Source organism: Nycticebus coucang, chromosome X (assembly GCF_027406575.1).
Source record: "Nycticebus coucang isolate mNycCou1 chromosome X, mNycCou1.pri, whole genome shotgun sequence".
Taxonomy (NCBI): Eukaryota; Metazoa; Chordata; class Mammalia; order Primates; family Lorisidae; genus Nycticebus; species Nycticebus coucang.
The window spans coordinates 182,309,295-182,327,443 of record NC_069804.1 but is presented as its reverse complement, the minus strand read 5'-3'; the positions used below and the strand labels follow the sequence as shown (position 1 = coordinate 182,327,443).

The 18,149-nt window shown below is 39.0% G+C and overlaps 1 non-coding gene across 1 annotated transcript; it reads left to right on the top strand.

The window, feature by feature from the left end:
• The first annotated feature begins 14,898 nt into the window (after positions 1-14,898).
• On the top strand, positions 14,899-15,003 carry LOC128578745 (U6 spliceosomal RNA). Its single transcript, XR_008377878.1, has one exon. It is a non-coding gene; the product is annotated as a U6 spliceosomal RNA (small nuclear RNA).
• Positions 15,004-18,149: the final 3,146 nt, after the last annotated feature.

Below are 18,149 nucleotides of genomic sequence, written 5' to 3'. Positions count from 1 at the left end.
TTAAATAAAAAAAGGCTTGGAAAAATAATTCTTCATTGTGTATGGAACTGGAAAAAAACTGTATAGCTATGGAAATTTTTAGTAATGAAAACAAAGCCAGCGGCATTAGCCTACCAGACTTTAGGCTGTACTACAAGGCCGTAGTGATCAAAACACCATGATATTGGCACTATAAAATAGAGACATAGACATTTGGAATCGGATAGAAAACCAGGAGATGAAACAAACATCTGACAGCCACCTAATCTTTGACAAACCAAACAAGAACATTCACTGAGGGAAAGATTCCCTATTCAATAAATGGTGTTGGGGGAACTGGATATACACATGCAAAAGTCTAAAACCGGACCCACACCTTTCTCTATTCACAAAAACTGATTTAAGATGGATAAAAGAGCTAAATTTAAGGCATGAAACAATAAAAATCTTCAAAGAAAGCATGGGAAAAACACTCAAAGATATTGGCCTGGGAAAGACTTTATGAAGAAGACTTCCATGGCAATTGCAACAACAACAAAAATAAACAAATGGGACTTAATTAAACTGAAAAGCTTCTGTACAGCTAAGAAGACAACAAGCAAAGCAAATAGACAACCTACACAATGGGAAAGGATATTTGCATGTTTTGAATCAGACAAAAGCTTGATAACTGGGACCTACAGAGAACTCAAATTAATCAACATGAAAAGAGTCAACAATCCCTTATATCACTGGGCAAGAGAGATTAATAGAACCTTATGTAAAGAAGACAGATGAATGGCTAACAAACATGAAAAAATGCTCATCCTTCCTAATTATTAGAGAAATGCAAATCAAAACCACCCTGAGATATCATCTAACCTCAGCGAGAATGGCCCACATCACGAAGTCTCAAAGCTGCAGATATTGACGTGGATGTGGAGAGAAGGGAACACTTTTACACTGCTGGTGGAATTGCAAACTAATACAACCTCTTTGGAAGGAAGTATGAACCCTCAAAGAACTCAAACTAGACTGCCCATTTGATCCTACAGTCCCACTGCCGGGCATCCACCCAGAAGGAAAAAAAATTGTTTTATCATAAGGACACTTGCAGTAGACTGTTTATTGCAGCTCAATTTACAATCACCAAAATGTGAAAACAGCCTAAATAGATGAACAAGCTATGGTATATGTATACCATAGCATACTATTCAGCCATTAAAAAAGATGGAGACTTTACATCTTTTGTATTAACCTGGATGGAAGTGGAACACATTATTCTTAGTGAAGCATCACAAGAATTATATATACTCAATTCTGATATGAGGACAACTAATGACCTAGTACACAGTAGGGTAAGGGAAGGGGAGAGCAGAGAGAGGAAAGGAGGGAGGGCGGTGGAGGGTTGCGTGTGTGACACACCTTTTAGGGGTGGGACACAATTACAATAAGGACTTTACCTAACAAATGCAATCAATGTAACCTGGTTCTTTGTACCCTCAATGAATCCCCAACAATAAAAAAAGAAAGAAAGAAAGAAAAAAGATATGCAGCCAAGGTGAAGTACACAGTGTTGGGGAACTCAGAAGAGGATTGGCCTGACAGTCTTCTCAGGGCAGGTGATTTCAAGTCAGACCTGAAGGATGAAAGTTTTCACCAGGCCAACTTCACTAATCCCTGTGCTGAAATGTCTGCTACTATGTTCACTGAAATCCTTCAGATATCAAATGCCATCTCTGTTTTGTAAAGATATTTCTAATTCTTCCGACAAAAAATAAAAAAAAAAGAATACCCTTCACAATGAGTTCAAAGAAAATGAAATGCCTGGCAATATACCTAACAAAAGATGTGAAGGATCCCTACAGAAAAGAACAACAATATCTGAGAAAAGAAATAGCAGAAGATCTTAAGAATGGAAGAACATACCATGCATGAGATGAATCAACATTGTTAAAATGTCAATACTACCCAAAGCAATCTACATATTAATGCAATATCCATCAAAGCACTTAGTTCATACTTTGAAGAACTTGAAAAAAATAGTACTTTGTTTCATATGGAACCAGAAAAAAAAAAAACAAAAAAAGTCCAAATAGCCAATCCAATTCTAAGAAAGAACAACAAATCTGGAGGCATCAGTCACATTGCCAGACTTGTACACTACACGTCTACAGTGATCAAAACTGCATTGTACTGGCACAAAAATAGAAAACCTAGAGATGAAACCAGTGGCATATTGCCATCTGATCTTCAATAAACCAAACAAAAGCATGCACTGGGGAAAAGAATCCCTACTTAATAAATGGTGCTGGGAGAACAGGTTAGCCACATGTAGAAAACTGAAACTGGACCTGCACCTCTTACCACTTATAAAAATTGACTCTCTCTAGATAAAAGAAGATTTAAATTTTAGACATGAAACTAAAAATTCTAGAAAAAAGTGTGGGAAAAACTCCTGACAATATCAACCTGGGAAAGGATTTTATGAATAAGACTCCCTTGGCAATTGCAGCAACACCAAAAATAAATAAACGGGACATGATTAAGCTACAAAGCTTCTGCACAGTTAAGGGTACCACAACTAAAGCAAACAGACAGCCTTCAGAATGAGAGAAGATATTTGTATGTTATGAATCTGATGAAGGGCTGATAACTAGAATCTACAGAGAACTCTAATCGATAAGAGCAAAAAAACCCATTTATAAGTGGGCAAGAGACTTGAACAGAACTTTTTCTGAATATGACAGACTAATGTACAACAAACATATGAAAAATGCTCATTGTCCCTAATCATCAGAGAAATGCACACCAAAACCACTCTGAGATACCACTTAACCCCCGTGAGAATAGTCCACACCACAAAATCCCAAAGCTGCGGATGCTGGAATGGATGTTGAGAGAAGGGTATATATTTACATCTGCTGGTGGGATTTCAAACTAATAGCAGCCTCTATAGAAAGAAGTATGAAGAATACTCAAAGAGCTAAAAGTAAACCTTCCATGTGATCCCACAATCCCATTACTAGGTATCTATCCAGAAGAAAAAAGAATCATTTTACCTTAAGGACATATGCACTAGAATATTTATTACAGTTCAATTCACAATCACTAAGACGTGGAATCAACCCAAGTGCCCATCAATACATGAATGGATTAATAAACTGTAGTATATGTATGCCATGGAATACTAGTCAGCCATAAAAAGGATGGAGACTCAATACTAACATGAAACCAATGGATAAATAACTACATGCCAACACAAAGGACAAGTACAAGTACACTCTATTGGGGGAGAGGGTAGGCAGGAAAGAGGAGGAGGAGGGGTGACTGGCAAGTTCTTACCTAATGTGTACAATGTAAGAGCATACAGCACACTCCCTGAGTGTAAGGCTCACCCACAACTTGAAGTATACCAAAGAAATGCAAACAATGTAACATAATCATTTGTACCCTCATATCAATGTGAAATTTTTAAAAAAGGAAAAGAAAACACAGCAATATGATCATTAATGATGAAGACTGAAAATCATTTCCTTGATGATTAAGAGCTACACAAGCTAACCTGCATTTAGTAGTCTAATATTACTCACAGACACTTGCTGCATTGTTTCCAATTTATGTACCCATATATTTATATTAGTTTGATGAAATGCTTTCATATATTCATCTAAAGGCATGTACAAAAGTCTTGGTAGTAGTGTTCGCAATGTGCACAAACTAGAAGCCATGACCCAAGTGCTTATCAGTACTAGAACACACACTGGTATATTCATACCATGCCATACTAAGACAGCAATGAAAATGAGTGAAATAGAGTCACATGCATCTCACAAAGCTGAGTCTCAGGAACATAAAGAGCAAAATAAGCAAGTCAATTGAAAATATGGGAAAAAATATTATATAATTCCATTTATGTAAGGTTAAAGATAATAAAACAAAGCAGGGGAATTCAAAACAAATCTAACAAAATAGAGACTGTAGAAACAGCTCCCCAAATACATGAAAATAAGTAAGTAAACTAATAGTACATTCAATAAATAATCATAAGTCAACTGGTTATCTTTATAAAAAAAATAAAAGTATATCTTTACTTAATATCATCCCCCAAATCTTGGTCCACTTTCAAGTACATTAAAGAATTGTGAAAATAAAATCTTTAAAATTTGCAGAGGAAAATTTTATATGAATATTTTGATAACTTCTGGACAAGAAAAAGTTACATAAAGCTAAAAAAATAACCTATAAAAACAGGTTGATAATTTTGATTACATTAAAATTAAACATTTACGTGGAGAAGACACCAGAGGAAAAAATAGAACATCAAGCAATATCATGGAAAATGTATTTAGAACATTTATTCCTGATAAAGGATTAGTATCAATAATATATAAAGAACTCCTATAAATCAATACTGAAAAAAATACATTAAAATTGGGCCAAAAAATAGACACATGGAATTCACAGAAGAGGAAATCATATAAGCTCATGAAAAGATGTTCAATCTCACTAGTAATCAGGGAAAAGCACATTAAAAACATATCCGTTAGACTGGTAAACTTTAAAAAGTCTGATAATACCATATTGACTAAGATGTGAGAAAATGGAACTCTCAAACACTTCTGCTGATTGTAGAAACTGGGATGACCATTTTGGACAGCAACTTAAAAATATTAAAGCCTAAAATATGCATGACCCAGAAATGACACTCCTAAATCTATGCCCTAGTTCTATAGATTACTTGGGATTCCTGAATGCCTTTAATAGGGTCCACTATGTTGAGACTATTTTCACAATAATACTAAGTCATTAGGTATTTGTTTTCCACTCAGTAGTATACAGTGGAGTATTCAAGAGATAGCTTGACACATGAGATCACAATATATTAAAGGTAAAAACAAGTAGAAAAATTTAGCTGTCTTCTATTAAGAGAAATGTTAAAGAGATTTGCAAATTCATAAAACAATGCCACTCTTTTCACTATCTTTGTCTTGGAAAAAATGGTTACTTTCATAAAATGTAGTTTATGAATGAATAAAGAACACATTTCAATTTTCTCAGTTTTAATTTATATTAAGTAGCAACAGTTATAACTCACACAAACAAAATCTCTGTGGTACTCAATAATCCATGAGTTTCCAACTGGACTCACTCACCAAATGTTTCTTATGCACCTTCTTTGTGCCAGGATCTCAGCTGGGGACTTTGTGGCACAAAGCAGGCACTCACTTCCTATGTGACACAACACAGCCCAGCTCTGTCAGCCCTGAGGCTCCAGCTGGGTCTGGTTGATTCCTCCACAGGCAGGCAGGTGATGACACAGAAGCCTTAGGCTATTTTGTCTATAGCACTGAAAGTCTTGGCCACTTCCCACCTTCCTATCCCTTAATTGTTGCAATTCCCAATTGTTCCACCATTATGTAACCACTGTGATCACCTACCAACTTGAAGACACAGAGCCAGGGAAGATTCCAGTTAGTTCCAATGCCATCTATGCCCCTAGTTTCAGTCATATAAGTTGCTAAGTCACATAAGGAAAAAGAGAAACAGGCCACACCTGTGCCCATATTTAATTACCAGCCAGGTTCAACTAGTTGTCACTGCAGAACCTTTGAGTTGAATGCTATCCCCACTTAGCTGTACTCTCCACTTGAATATTGTTGGATTCTCCACAAACACCTGCAATACCCCTTTTCAATTCACCTGGGCTCACGAGCATGACTGGCCACCAAGAGGACTGGCTGATGTTCTTAGCACTATCTTCAATTCATTACACTAAGGTCTCCTCTGTGCCAGACTCTGAGAGATGCATGTTTTTTAATTTTCTTCACTTAGTCCTTATTACAGCCCTGATAGTTAATGACAGTGTATATGTACAGAATATCAACACATGGCTGGATTTCAGTGCTGAAGTTAATGCTACCTGGTTTCTGGTGCTATCAGCAAAATAAAGAATGACAGTGTATTAGTCTGTTTTGAGTTACTATAAAGACATACCTGAGACTGAGTCATTTATAAAGAAAACAGGATTATTTGGCTCACAGTTCTGCAGGCTGTACAAGAAGTGCTGTGCCAGCAACTGCTTCTGGTGAGGGCTTCAGAGAACTGCCAATCAAGGCAGAAGGCTCAGGGAGACCAGGCAGGTCACACAGTGAAAGAGGAAGCAAGAGTGGAGGGAGGCACCACACTCTTAAATAACCGGCTTTCCTATGAGCCAATGGAGCGAGAAGGGGGAAGGGCATCAAGCCTTGCATGAGGGATCCGCCCCATGACCTAGACACCTCCCACTACACCCCACCTCCAACACTGAGGACAGAAGTTCAACATGAGATTTGGAAGGAACAAACCACCAAACCATAGCAAGTGGTAACAATGACAAGGGAGATCTGGTCTCATGGACTTCATGGAGATGTATATCTTTCCACGTGTTATCTATCAATATGTGTTGTGATAGACACACGTATGTGTGTATGTGTCTATATAGGTTGCCCCCTAATTTGATATTCCCAAGAGTGGGTATTATACCCATCTTAAAGATAAGGGAGAGATCAGAGTCACAACTATCGTTAAGGCACTCGTCCAAAGTCACAAAGCACCTAGTGTCAGGCCATGACTGGCCATGACTTCCTGCCCAGTCTTGCCTGACTTCCACCGGCTTTATCAGCAGTGTTCTTCCCCCTCCCTAGCTCAAAACCTGCTGTGATACCTGAGTCGTCATCTCACTTGTATCCCCTTAAATCCAAAAATGCCTGGAGTAAAAATGTAAAGGAGTGGGCATCTTCTTCAGAGCCCATGGAGATCTACTGTGGGTCCTCCTCCCAAGCTGTGAAGTCTTATAGGAAAAATCTTCTAAAACCTGAAGAGAGGTCATGGCCCCTGAAGATCATTTCTGCCAATAACTAGCTGTGTCATTGACTAAGTCACTGCCTTCTGAGCCTCAGTTTCCTAGTAAGTTGATTGAAAAAATTGGATCAATGATTGAAATTACCTTCCAGCTCTAAGAATCTATGATTCTAGATATGAAAGAAATCAGGTCTTCTCAGTGAAAATCAAAGTACTCTGATTGAAATTTCCAAGACTAGAGAACATGCTTGTGGGTCAGCTGACCTGCATAAGGCACAAATATTTGACAGAAGTGAACCTCTTGAACAGCTGAAAACCAAAGCAGCCTGACCCCATACCACTTGAGCAAAGTTGCAACATAGGATGGCAAAAAATCAAGTCCAGTTCAGCTGCCACCCTTCCCTCATATGACTCTTATAAATGCCATTTGTCTTCTGGCTTCACATGATCCCTTACAGGCAAAGTACCTGCTAGTGTGAGGGCATTAAAGTAATACTGACCTGGGAAGTAAGCAATCTAAGTGAATAATCTAAGTTCAGGTGTCAGTTCAGCCACGTCTAATCTGTTTTACCTGGGCCCAGTTGTTTCACCTCTTGGAACTTCAGCTTTTTCATCTATCCTAGTGGGGTAACAATTCCTACCTTATGTGGCCTTCACTGAGTTGTGCATTTTAATAAGATCATGGCTATCAAATTGTCTTAACATCATATGGTCAATGTAAATTTTATCTTATGAGGTACTTGAGAACAATGGCTAAGATATTACCAAGCTCAGGGATTCCTCCACAGAATTCAGTGTGACCAGCTTACCAAGGGAGCATACTGATCACATTTCTGATTTGCTCTCAAAAAATTTTGGTAAAGCTGAGCAATAGAATCTTCCTGGAAGAATCCAAAGACAGGAGCTCATCACTGAGGTCAGCACTTGATTAGAGTAGGATTCAGGCCAGGCTTGGTGGATCACACCTGTAATCCCAGCACTGTAGCAGGCCTAGGGAGGTAGATCACCTAAGCTCAGGAGGTCAAGACCAGCCTGAGCAAGAGCAAGACCCAGTCTCTACTAAAAATAGAAAAACTAACTGGGCATTGTGGCAGGTGCCTGTAGTCCCAACTACTCAGGAGGCTGAGGCAGGAGGATCACTTGAACCCAGGAGTCTGAGATTACTATGAGCTAGGCTGATGCCATGGCACTCTAACCTGGGCAACAAAGAGAGACTCAGTCTCAAAAAAAAAAAAAATGTAGGATTCAATTTGGTCATGATCAGTCAAGGTATTCCTACCTTGTATGCATAGAACCAGAGTAGGGTATCTGCAAGCCCGGGCAACCTCCAGTACTCATGGAAGGGCCAGCTCTCTATTGTTCACTGCTCAATGGAAAATGGTGGAAATATGCTTGAAGGATAGAAAACAAGATCAGTGTCCCATGGAGTGGGACATGGAGAGGGCATTACCCAGCCTGGTCATCCTCATTCAGAGTCAAATTACCTCATTTCTTGCCTGGAGTGGGCTTTGCAGATGTCCCAGGGAGGCCTATTCAGCCTTCCATCCTGGGTTCAAGCTGTTGGGTGATTCTTAAAATAAAATCCATTTTCACCAAAGCCCGAGGAACTATGATGAGCAGGACTGGCTACGTTGACAAGATTGTCTTTGCTGTATAAGTCATTTGAAAGTAAATTACCAAGGCCAAGTGCAGTGGCTCATGCCTGTCTGTAATCCTAGCACCCTGGAAGGCCAAGACGCCTGGATTGCTTGAGCTCAGGAATGCGAGACCAGAATGAGCAAGAACGAGACCCTGTCTCTACTAAAAACAGAAAAGCTAGGCTCAGCACCTGTATTTCAGCAGCTAGGGCACCAGCCACATACACTGGAGCTGATGGGTTTGAATCCAGCCAGAGCCTGCCAAACAACTACATGACAACTACAACCAAAAAAATAGCCAGACATTACGGTCCCAGCTACTTGGGAGGCTGAGGCAAGAGAATCGCTTAAGCCCTAGAGTTTGAGGTTGCTATGAGCTGTGATGCCACCACACCCTACCAAGGGCAACATAGTGAGACTGTGTCTCAAAAAAAAAGCTAGCCAGGCATTGTGGCAGACACCTATAGTCCCAGCTATTTGGGAGGCTGAGGCAGGAGGATCACTTGAGCCCAAGAGTTTGAGGTTGCTCTGAGCTATGATAACACCACAATGCTCAACCCAGGGTGACAGAGTGAGACTGTCTCAATAAAACAAACAAAAAAAAAAAAAAGAAAGAAAGAAAAATAAAGTAAATTACTACAGAAAAAGCACTTTTTGTGGTTTAGATAGCCAATGCCAACTGGCAGTTTTGCAGCCCGAGAGCATTGGCGAGCCTGTGCAGCCATTTGGCAAGGTGGGTGGGGAGACACACACATGCAGGCGGAAAGCTGGGAAGGTGGGTTGGCAGGTGGGGCCTCTGGTGTTCAGAGACCTGTTAGGAGTGGAAAGGAGAAGGGAGATGGAGGAATCAGCTGGCCAGGAGGGAGGAAGACATAATTTGTCCTCAAGTATTTGCTCACAATCAGAGTAGAATCCAGTGTAGATATTTGCAGTTGTTGGAAACTCTTCAGATATTTTGAGGAGCAAAGGAGTGCTAGGTGCCATGTTCCTGTGCTTTCTCATGTCCTGAGAGCTAGCAGAGGTAAGACGTCAGACTGCTGAACCTCGACCATGAGTAATCCTGCTTAACAGACCTCTTCCCAGTGACAGTGACCGGTCAGCCTCCTCCTCATCCCCTGTTTTCCAATTGCTAGCCAAAAAAATCTCAGACTCCCCCAAATCTCCGCAAGAAGCTGGTGTAACCTAAGCCTGACCCTATGGAGTGCCTCTCCCGACAGTAAGCTCCTGTAACAGCCACACTGCCTGGGACTCAAATCTGATCCAAGCTTTCGGGATAACAGTGGCTTTTGTTTTTTTCTGTTGTTTGGCCCTTGCCTGATGGTAAAGCTGCTGGTAATAGTAAGGAGTACCTAAGCTAAGAGCTGCTCATCATGCCGCCTGGATCATTACTGCCAATAACCTCACTATGGTTTCTCTAATTCAATATCTCTAACTACATTTATTATCTTCCCTTCCACTTACACCCACTCCCGTACAGGCTACTCTCTAACCCAGCGGGCTGTTGAGGATTGCTGAGTACCAATATGTTCTTAGAGCCCTATACCAGAAAACTGCAAGCCAGTCTAGATTTTACCATGGGATGAAGCTGGTAAATGGCTACCACTTACTGAATACTTCATCAGTGCTGAGTACTTAATGTACATTTTGGTTACCTGGCCCCATTGATTTTATCTCAATATCATATGAAACTCATCGCTATGTACTTCAACCTTGCACCATCTCTTGTCTGGAAATTTGCAGTAACTTTATTCATTCATTTATTCAAATAGTATTTATTGAGGCTCTACTACATGCCAGACACTGTGCTGAGGATTTAGTCCTAAGCAAAATATACTTAGTCCTTCCTCCCAGGGAGCTTACTTTCTAGAATAGGAGACAAAGTTTGAGCCAGTTGGTCAATCCATTCACACACTACTGTCAGATTTCCCTTAGTAAAACACATACCTGGTCTTTCCAGAATTACCTCACAACCTTCAGGATAAGGTCCAAGCTTGTTAACCTGGCATTCGAGGCTTCACAGGCCTTTTCCAACTTACCTATCCAAACTCAGTTAAGCCTTCTGCCTAAGACAGATGAGAGCACGCACACACTAAAATTCACCCTTTTTTATCCCGAGCTCCCGTGAACTAGCCAGACTAGATTGAATCTGTGTTCTCCAAACGCTTCATGTGCCATCATACCTGCATGGTTTCAGACTTCTCTGAAAACTGGAGTCTCTAGAGCTCTCCAAGTGCAAACAGGCTGGTGTCCCATGAAACCAAATTGCCCATAATGGGGCCAGATGTTGGAGGAAAGCCTTGGTACCCCCTCTCTCTCTGCCCGTAATACCCTTCCTGCCTTTACCAGGTGAACTCCTTATCCTTCAAGTTGCAGCCTGAATGGCTCTTCCTCATGGAGGCCTTAGGCGCCCCACTTCTGCCTTCTCCTGTTGCCCCCTACTGGACAAAGGGTCTGTCCTTTGTGTATCCCTCCTGGTCTCTGTGTTTATTTACTGTGTCTCCCCCTAAGGGGAGAGGATACAGAGTCTTTATTCACCAGCCTATGCCATGTCTGCCACAGAGTTGGCACTAAACGAATGAATTGTTCAATGAATAAGTGAATGAATCTTTGACAAAAGTCCAGAGTTTGGTCCATTGACTGCATGCAGCAAAGTTTTTATTTCACCCCCTGAAATCAGACTGGAAGTTCCATGAAGGCCAGGATCACATCTATCTTGGTAACTACTCTTTCCACAGCACCTAGCATGTTACCTGACACATGGCTAGAGCCCAATAAATGTCTGCTTGGAGAGTGAGAAAAAGGACTCCCCCTCCCTGAAACAGGCTAACTCTTTAACTGTCTCTAGCAGCTAGTGGGGGCAAGCTGTATGGTTTTGTCTTGAAATGACTGACTCCCAGATAAGTCTGCTCTCCTGAAAGCTAGGCCTCCTGAAGTGACCAGAAAGTTGCAGAGAGGATTCTCCTTTCCTGTCTGCCCATCAAGATCATACCAAGCCACAGAAGCTTTGGGGAGTGGACGAGAATGCCCTAAGGTAGAACCAGGGGTACAATCATCACAGAGAAATTGATGGTTGCTTTTTTCTCCCCCAAGTTGCCACAAAATAACCACAAATTAAGTTCAGGCCCAGTCTTAACTCTTCTGTGCATCACCAAACCACACCATCAGCCAATATTTCCAAAGCCTTTCCTCTGACCAGGTACAGCAGAAAAATTCACAGAGCTGAGGCAAGAGAAAATTTAGTCACCTTCCATGGGTCACAAGTGCACAGCACCATGAAGATTTTTCTCTCTCCCCTTTAACTTTGTCTCCAAATGGTTGCCCCCTTTGGGCGATGGTAACATAACTCTATATCCCAACTTTGCAAACCTGGGTAGTCATATACATTCTAGGAGCTTGTGTGATGCATAGAAGTGGCAGATGAATGGAGATTTGATTTTTATTACTTTCTGAGATTGTGGCAGGTAAAAGAGTTAACGTTCTTTAAATAAGCAAGAGAATAGACAGGGCAGCAGTCATAGACAGGGCCCAAAGGTGTGCTTGGTGTACAAAAATCTTTGTTATTAACCTTATAAGCTTGTAAAGAGTTGGGAAAGAAAACTGGCAGACTTAGTCTCCCTGGGGCTTCTGCATTCTCACGGCCTCGAGGACATCTCCCCAGGATTCACTTTCTCTTTTCATGCATATACTGCACTACCCACATGTACACATCTGCACACACCCTGATTCCTACATACACACAACAGTTGGTTGAGAGAACAAATAGCTCTGGCTTACTCTGAATGCTTCTGGGAGCATGGACCACAGTTGGACCACAAGAGATGGACCATAGTTATGTCAGTTTGCTCAGGCTGCTATAACAAAGGACTATAGATTTGGATGGCTGATGTCTCATTTTGAGTAGTTGAAAGAACAGAAATGTATTGTCTGATAGTTCTGGACTCTGGAAGTGTCAAATAAAGGTGTCAACAGAGTTGGTTTCTTCTGATGGCTATAGGGAACAAGCGGTTCCAGGCCTCTTCCTCCTGTAGGTAGGTGTCTTCTGCCTGTGTCTTTACACCAACCATCTTCCCTCTGCCCATGTCCATGTCCAAATTTCCTGTTTATAAGGACACCAGTCATACTTGTTTAGTATTCCTCAATTTACCTTGATCACCTCTATAAAGACCCTATCTCCAAATCAGGTCACATTCTGAGGTCATGGGAGTTAAGACCTCACCACAGGAAACTTAGGGGGGACACAATTCAACTCATAAAAAGAATTTTGCTGGTTCATCAACATGGTTATTAAATCAGCACTGTGGAGTCCAATCACATTTCTTACCATTAGGAAATCTAATTACTTATTTTGTGAATTTTTTTTTCTGAATATTTTACATAGTCGTGCCCAGAAGTGAAGTGGAAAAGCTATGTTTCATTCCAAGATGCAAGCTGAAAGTAATGAAAAAGGCTAAAAGTTGTTGAAAATTATCAGCAAATACTGATTTACTTGGAGTCATCCCAGGATAAAAGGGCCACATCTGTCTCCTCTCAAGCCAGCCAGGCTTCCATTAGCCTCGGCTGATTGAGAACGGGCCATTGTGCACCCTGGAGTAAAAATTCCTATCTTTTCTCTTTATTAAGTATTTCTCCCTGGAAATGCAATGCATTTAAACAGGCTCTTTGGTATCTGTGCTTGCATCTGGTGTTACTAGTCACACTGACGTGATGCTGCAAATATATTCTGTAATAAAGCTCCATCAGCCAGGAAGAGAAAAACCAAAGAGGAAAGTAAGACAATTCATCCTGAAAAATAATAACATAACACTGAATGATTTTGAAATTCGATACTTAATAAAGGGCATGTATGAAGAATGAGGCCACAACATTTTAGGTAGATAAATTTGCTCTGGAATAGAGGCTATTAATTTGGATTTTAGTTCTACATAGCAGGTTTCACATAATATAAGCCAGTGTTTCCTCTAATATATTAGTACACGCAAAAGTGCATGTCATAAATATGTGTGCTCTTGCTAAAATGCCGGTGTGAGTTCTGGGTCTATCCCAGGTGCCCCAGTCAGATTTCTATTCAAGAGTACTGCTTTCTAGATAAACTCCTACAACTCTCTCTAGAATCTAGTAACTTGAGCTCTGCATAATGCTGTAGGTTTTGCCTGTTCTCAATTAGCTGACATTCTAGTGTCCTAAAAAGCTTGTGAGCAGGAAATCTACACTAAAGACTCTAGAGATTACTCAACCCAGTGCTACTTGAACTGTGGTCCACAGACAGCTGTCAGTACACAAAATGTGGTTTCCTATGTAACAAGGCAAGTACAGAAATTGAGATTAAGCATTGAAAAATGTTACAGCAATTTGGCAGAATAGTTTTATATCTATTGAATGTAATAAAGGCAAATTCATATTTTGCATGTCTTTTCATTTCATGTTTCTAGTGGTTTATTTTTATTGTATTTTAGAAAACTATTGATCTGTGATGAATTGGAAATTTTTAAATTGGTCTTTCACTGTGGATGGTTAAGAAGTCCTAGCCTAGTCTGCCTTCCACATTCCAAAAAACATCAAAATTCCTTAGATTGACCCAAGTTCATCTAGGTTCTGTGGGTTGTAGGAAAAACTCAAAATTCTATTGCATTCAAGTCAATATTTATTCATTGTATACCTATGACATAATGGGCTGGTGCTAGGGATAAATCAGCAGTCATAGGCAGGGCCCAAATATTTGCTTGGTGTACAAAAATCTTTGTTCATTACCTTCATTCCTGGCAAAGCTTAAAATCTATCAAGAAATTATAAGAAATAATTATAAGAAAGAATCGATGGCAATTCTAGAATTAACACAGGAACATAGATTAAGAATATCTTTGATGTACTTAACAGTATAATCAACACAACCCCAGAATGAAATAAAGGAAACAATTCTATTCATAGTAGTATCAGCAAAAATAAAACACATAGAAATAAATTTACCAAAAGAAGTACAAGACTTGTGCACCAAAAATTATAAAGCATGTGAGAAAGGAATTAAAGATCTAAATAAATGATATAAGATACCTTATTTTCAAGGATTTAAAGACCTAATATTTTAAAGATGACAATACTCTCCAGAATTATATACAGATTCAATGCAATCCTAATCAAAACCTTTTTTCGTTGTTGTTGCAAAAATGACATTCTGATCCTAAATTCACATGAACATACAAGGGATCCAGAATTGTCAAAACAATCTTAAAAGAGAAAAACAAAGTTGGAGAACTCAAATTTCCCAATTTAAAACTGACTACAAAGATACAATAATTAAGACTGTCTGGTAGTGGCATAAGCATGGACATACAGACCAATAGCTATATAAGTCCATACATCTATGATTGACTTATTTTTGACAATGGTGCCAATTCCACTCAATAGGGAACTAACACTGTTTTCTACAATGGTGCTGAAAAAACTGGAAATCGGCATGAGTTGGGTGTTTGCTTCGTCAGCACCTATACTAAAATTGGAATAATAGAGATGAATAGCATGGCACCTGTGCAAGGATGACATGCAAATTTGTGAAATGTTTCATATTGTTTAGGCTTCACCTCAGGGATGCAATGCTGGTTTAACATACCCAAATCCATAAATGTAATTCACTATATCAATAGAAACAAAAACAAAGGGCATATGTTCCTGTCAATAAATGCAAAAAAAGCATTTGATAAAATTCAGCACCCTTTTCTAACAAGAATACTTAAGAATATAGGCATAGGTGGCACATTTCTTAAACTGAAGCTATCTATGACAAACTAACAGCTAACATCATACTGAATGGAGTAAAACTGAAAGTTTTTCCTTTTAGAACTGGAACCAGACGAGGATATCCTCTATCACCACTACTATTAAACATAGTGCTGGAAGTTCTAGCCAAAGCAATCAGGCAAGAGAAGGAAATAAAGGGCATCCAAATGGGAACAGAGGAGGTCAAACTCTCCCTCTTTGCTGATGATATGATCTTATACTTAGAGAACCCCAAAGACTCAAGCAAAAGACTCCTAAAAGTGATCAAGAAATACAGCAACGTCTCAGGATATAAAATCAATGTTCACAAATCAGTAGCTGTTGTATATTCCAACAACAGCCAAGTTGAGAAGCTAATCAAAGACATAATTCCCTTCATGGTAGTGTCAAAGAAAATTAAATACCTAGGAATATACCTAACAAAATAAGTGAAGGACCTCTACAAAGAGAATTATGAAATCCTAAGAAATGAAATAGCAGAAGACATTAACAAATAGAGGAACATGCCATGCTCATGGCTGGGAAGAATCAACATTTTTAAATGTCTATACTTCTCAAAGCAATCTATAGATTCAATGCAATCCCCATTAAAATACCAACATCATACTTTGGATTTGGGAAAATAGTTATTTGTTTTGTATGGAAACAGGAAAAACCTCATCTAGCCAAGACAACTCTTAGTAATAAAAACAAAGCTGGGGGTGGCACCTGTAGCTCAGTGAAAAGGGAGAAAATTGACAGATATGGAGAAAAATATTTGCTTGTCATATATCTGTTAAGGTTCTAGCATCCAGAATATGTAAAGAACTCCTAAAACACAAAAATTAAAGGACAAATAATCTAATAAAAAATAGGCAAATACATTTGTACTCTACACTTAGTAGATTTGACATGATTTCAAATTGTATATAAAACCACATTGTACCCCATAAATGCATTAATATACACAGCTATGATTCAATAAAAAAAAGAAAAAATAAGCAAATAATTTGAATAGACATTTTACAAAGAAAAGATTCAAATGGTCAATGAGCACACTAAAAGATGTTCTACATAATTAGATTAGGGAAATACCAACCAAGACTATAGAATATAGTAAGATACCACTTTACCCATTCAAGCATATCTACAATCAAAGCAAACATTAACAAACATGATGTGGAGAAATTATAACCTGCACACATTGGGTGTTGGAATGTAAAATGGTGCAACTACTTTGAAAAACAGTTTTGCAGTTCCTCAAAAAGGAATAAACTGCATAAACCATATGACCCCAAAATTCTACTTCTAGTGGTTGAAACTGATAACTGAGGCCAGGCACGATGGCTCACACCTATATTCCTAGCACTCTGGAAAGCTGAGGCAGATGGATTGCTTGGGCTCAGGCATTCATGACCAGCCTGAGCAAGAGAAAAACTCTGTCTCTACTAAAAACAGAAAAACTAGCCAGGTGTCCTGGCTAGTGCCTGTAGTCCTAGCTACTCGGGAGGCTAAGGTAAGAAGATTGCTTGAGCCCAAGAGTTTGAGGTTGCTGTGAGCTATGAAGCCAGTGCACTTGACTGAGGGCGACAAAGTAAGAGAAGAAAAGGGAAGGGAAGGGAAGGGAAGGGAAGGGAAGGGAAGGGAGAAAGAAAGAAAGAAAAGAAAGAAAAGGAAAGAAGGAAAAATATTTGAAGAGAATTGAAAACATATACCCACACAAAAACATGTACACAGATGCTCATAGCAGTATTATTCATAACAGCCATAATGTGGAAGCAACCCAAATGTCCATCAACTGAGGAATAAATAAACAAAATATGATACATTTTTATGAGGGATATTATTCAGCCATAAAAAGAAATGAAGTGCTGATGCATGCTGTAACATGTATGAAGTTTGAAACATTATGTTCAGTGTTATGACTGAATTTACTGCAGAATAGGCAAACCCATAAGAACAGAGAGCATATTAGTGGCTGGGTGAAAGGAGGATTAGAGAGTGACTAATAATGGCTATAGGATTTCTTTGGTTGGGGGGTGATGAAAATATTCCAGAATTGGAGAATGGCGATGGGTGCACTGCCTTGTGAACATAGCAAAAGCCACTGAATCACATACTTTATAAATGGATGAATTTAACTGTATGTGAATCACAACTCAATTTAAGAAATGGTACAGAATTGCAACTTTTAAAGAGTGGCCAAATATCACCTACCTCACCCAACTCAAATTCTAAGAGTTAGTCAAAAACAGAGATCACCTATAAATATAAAATCTATTAAAGATTTAAGGATGGAGATAGATAAAATTATATAATTTCATGGTATAGTTTCATGTGAATTTTAAAAAGCTATGCTTATTATTTCCTTATAGAGAGATCTTATTTAATTCTCTCCTTTAACAATTAGGACATTTCTTGGACTGAAAAAGAATATATCATTATAATTCAGTCTTATGACCATGGCATGTTTTCATTATGGGTAAATGTATATGAATATTTTGTTGTAAATATCTGATTAGACATTGAATAGAAGTCACATTAGATATGCTGCATGATATTCAATGAAACATAATTTGAATTGAAAGAAATAGAGATCATCTTTACGTGTAAACCAGCATTTGAAACTGATTTCTCATTTGAACCAAACTCGTCACTTTTGGGGGTGGGAAGATAGAAAAAGATTACAAATACTAATACAAAAATATCCTACATGGCTCTACTAATATCAAAATAGATATATTGGTTTTCTACAGCTGCTATAACAAATTACTACCAACTAAGTGACTAAAAAAAAAAATACAAACATAAGTTCTAGGAATCAGAAGTCCAGAATATGTCTGTCTGGAACAAAATCAAAGTGTCTGTAAGGTTTTGTTATTTTCTGAAGGCTATAGTGGAGAATCCATTTCTTTGCACCTTCTAGTTTCTTTTCTTTTCTTTCTTCCTTCCTTCCTTTCT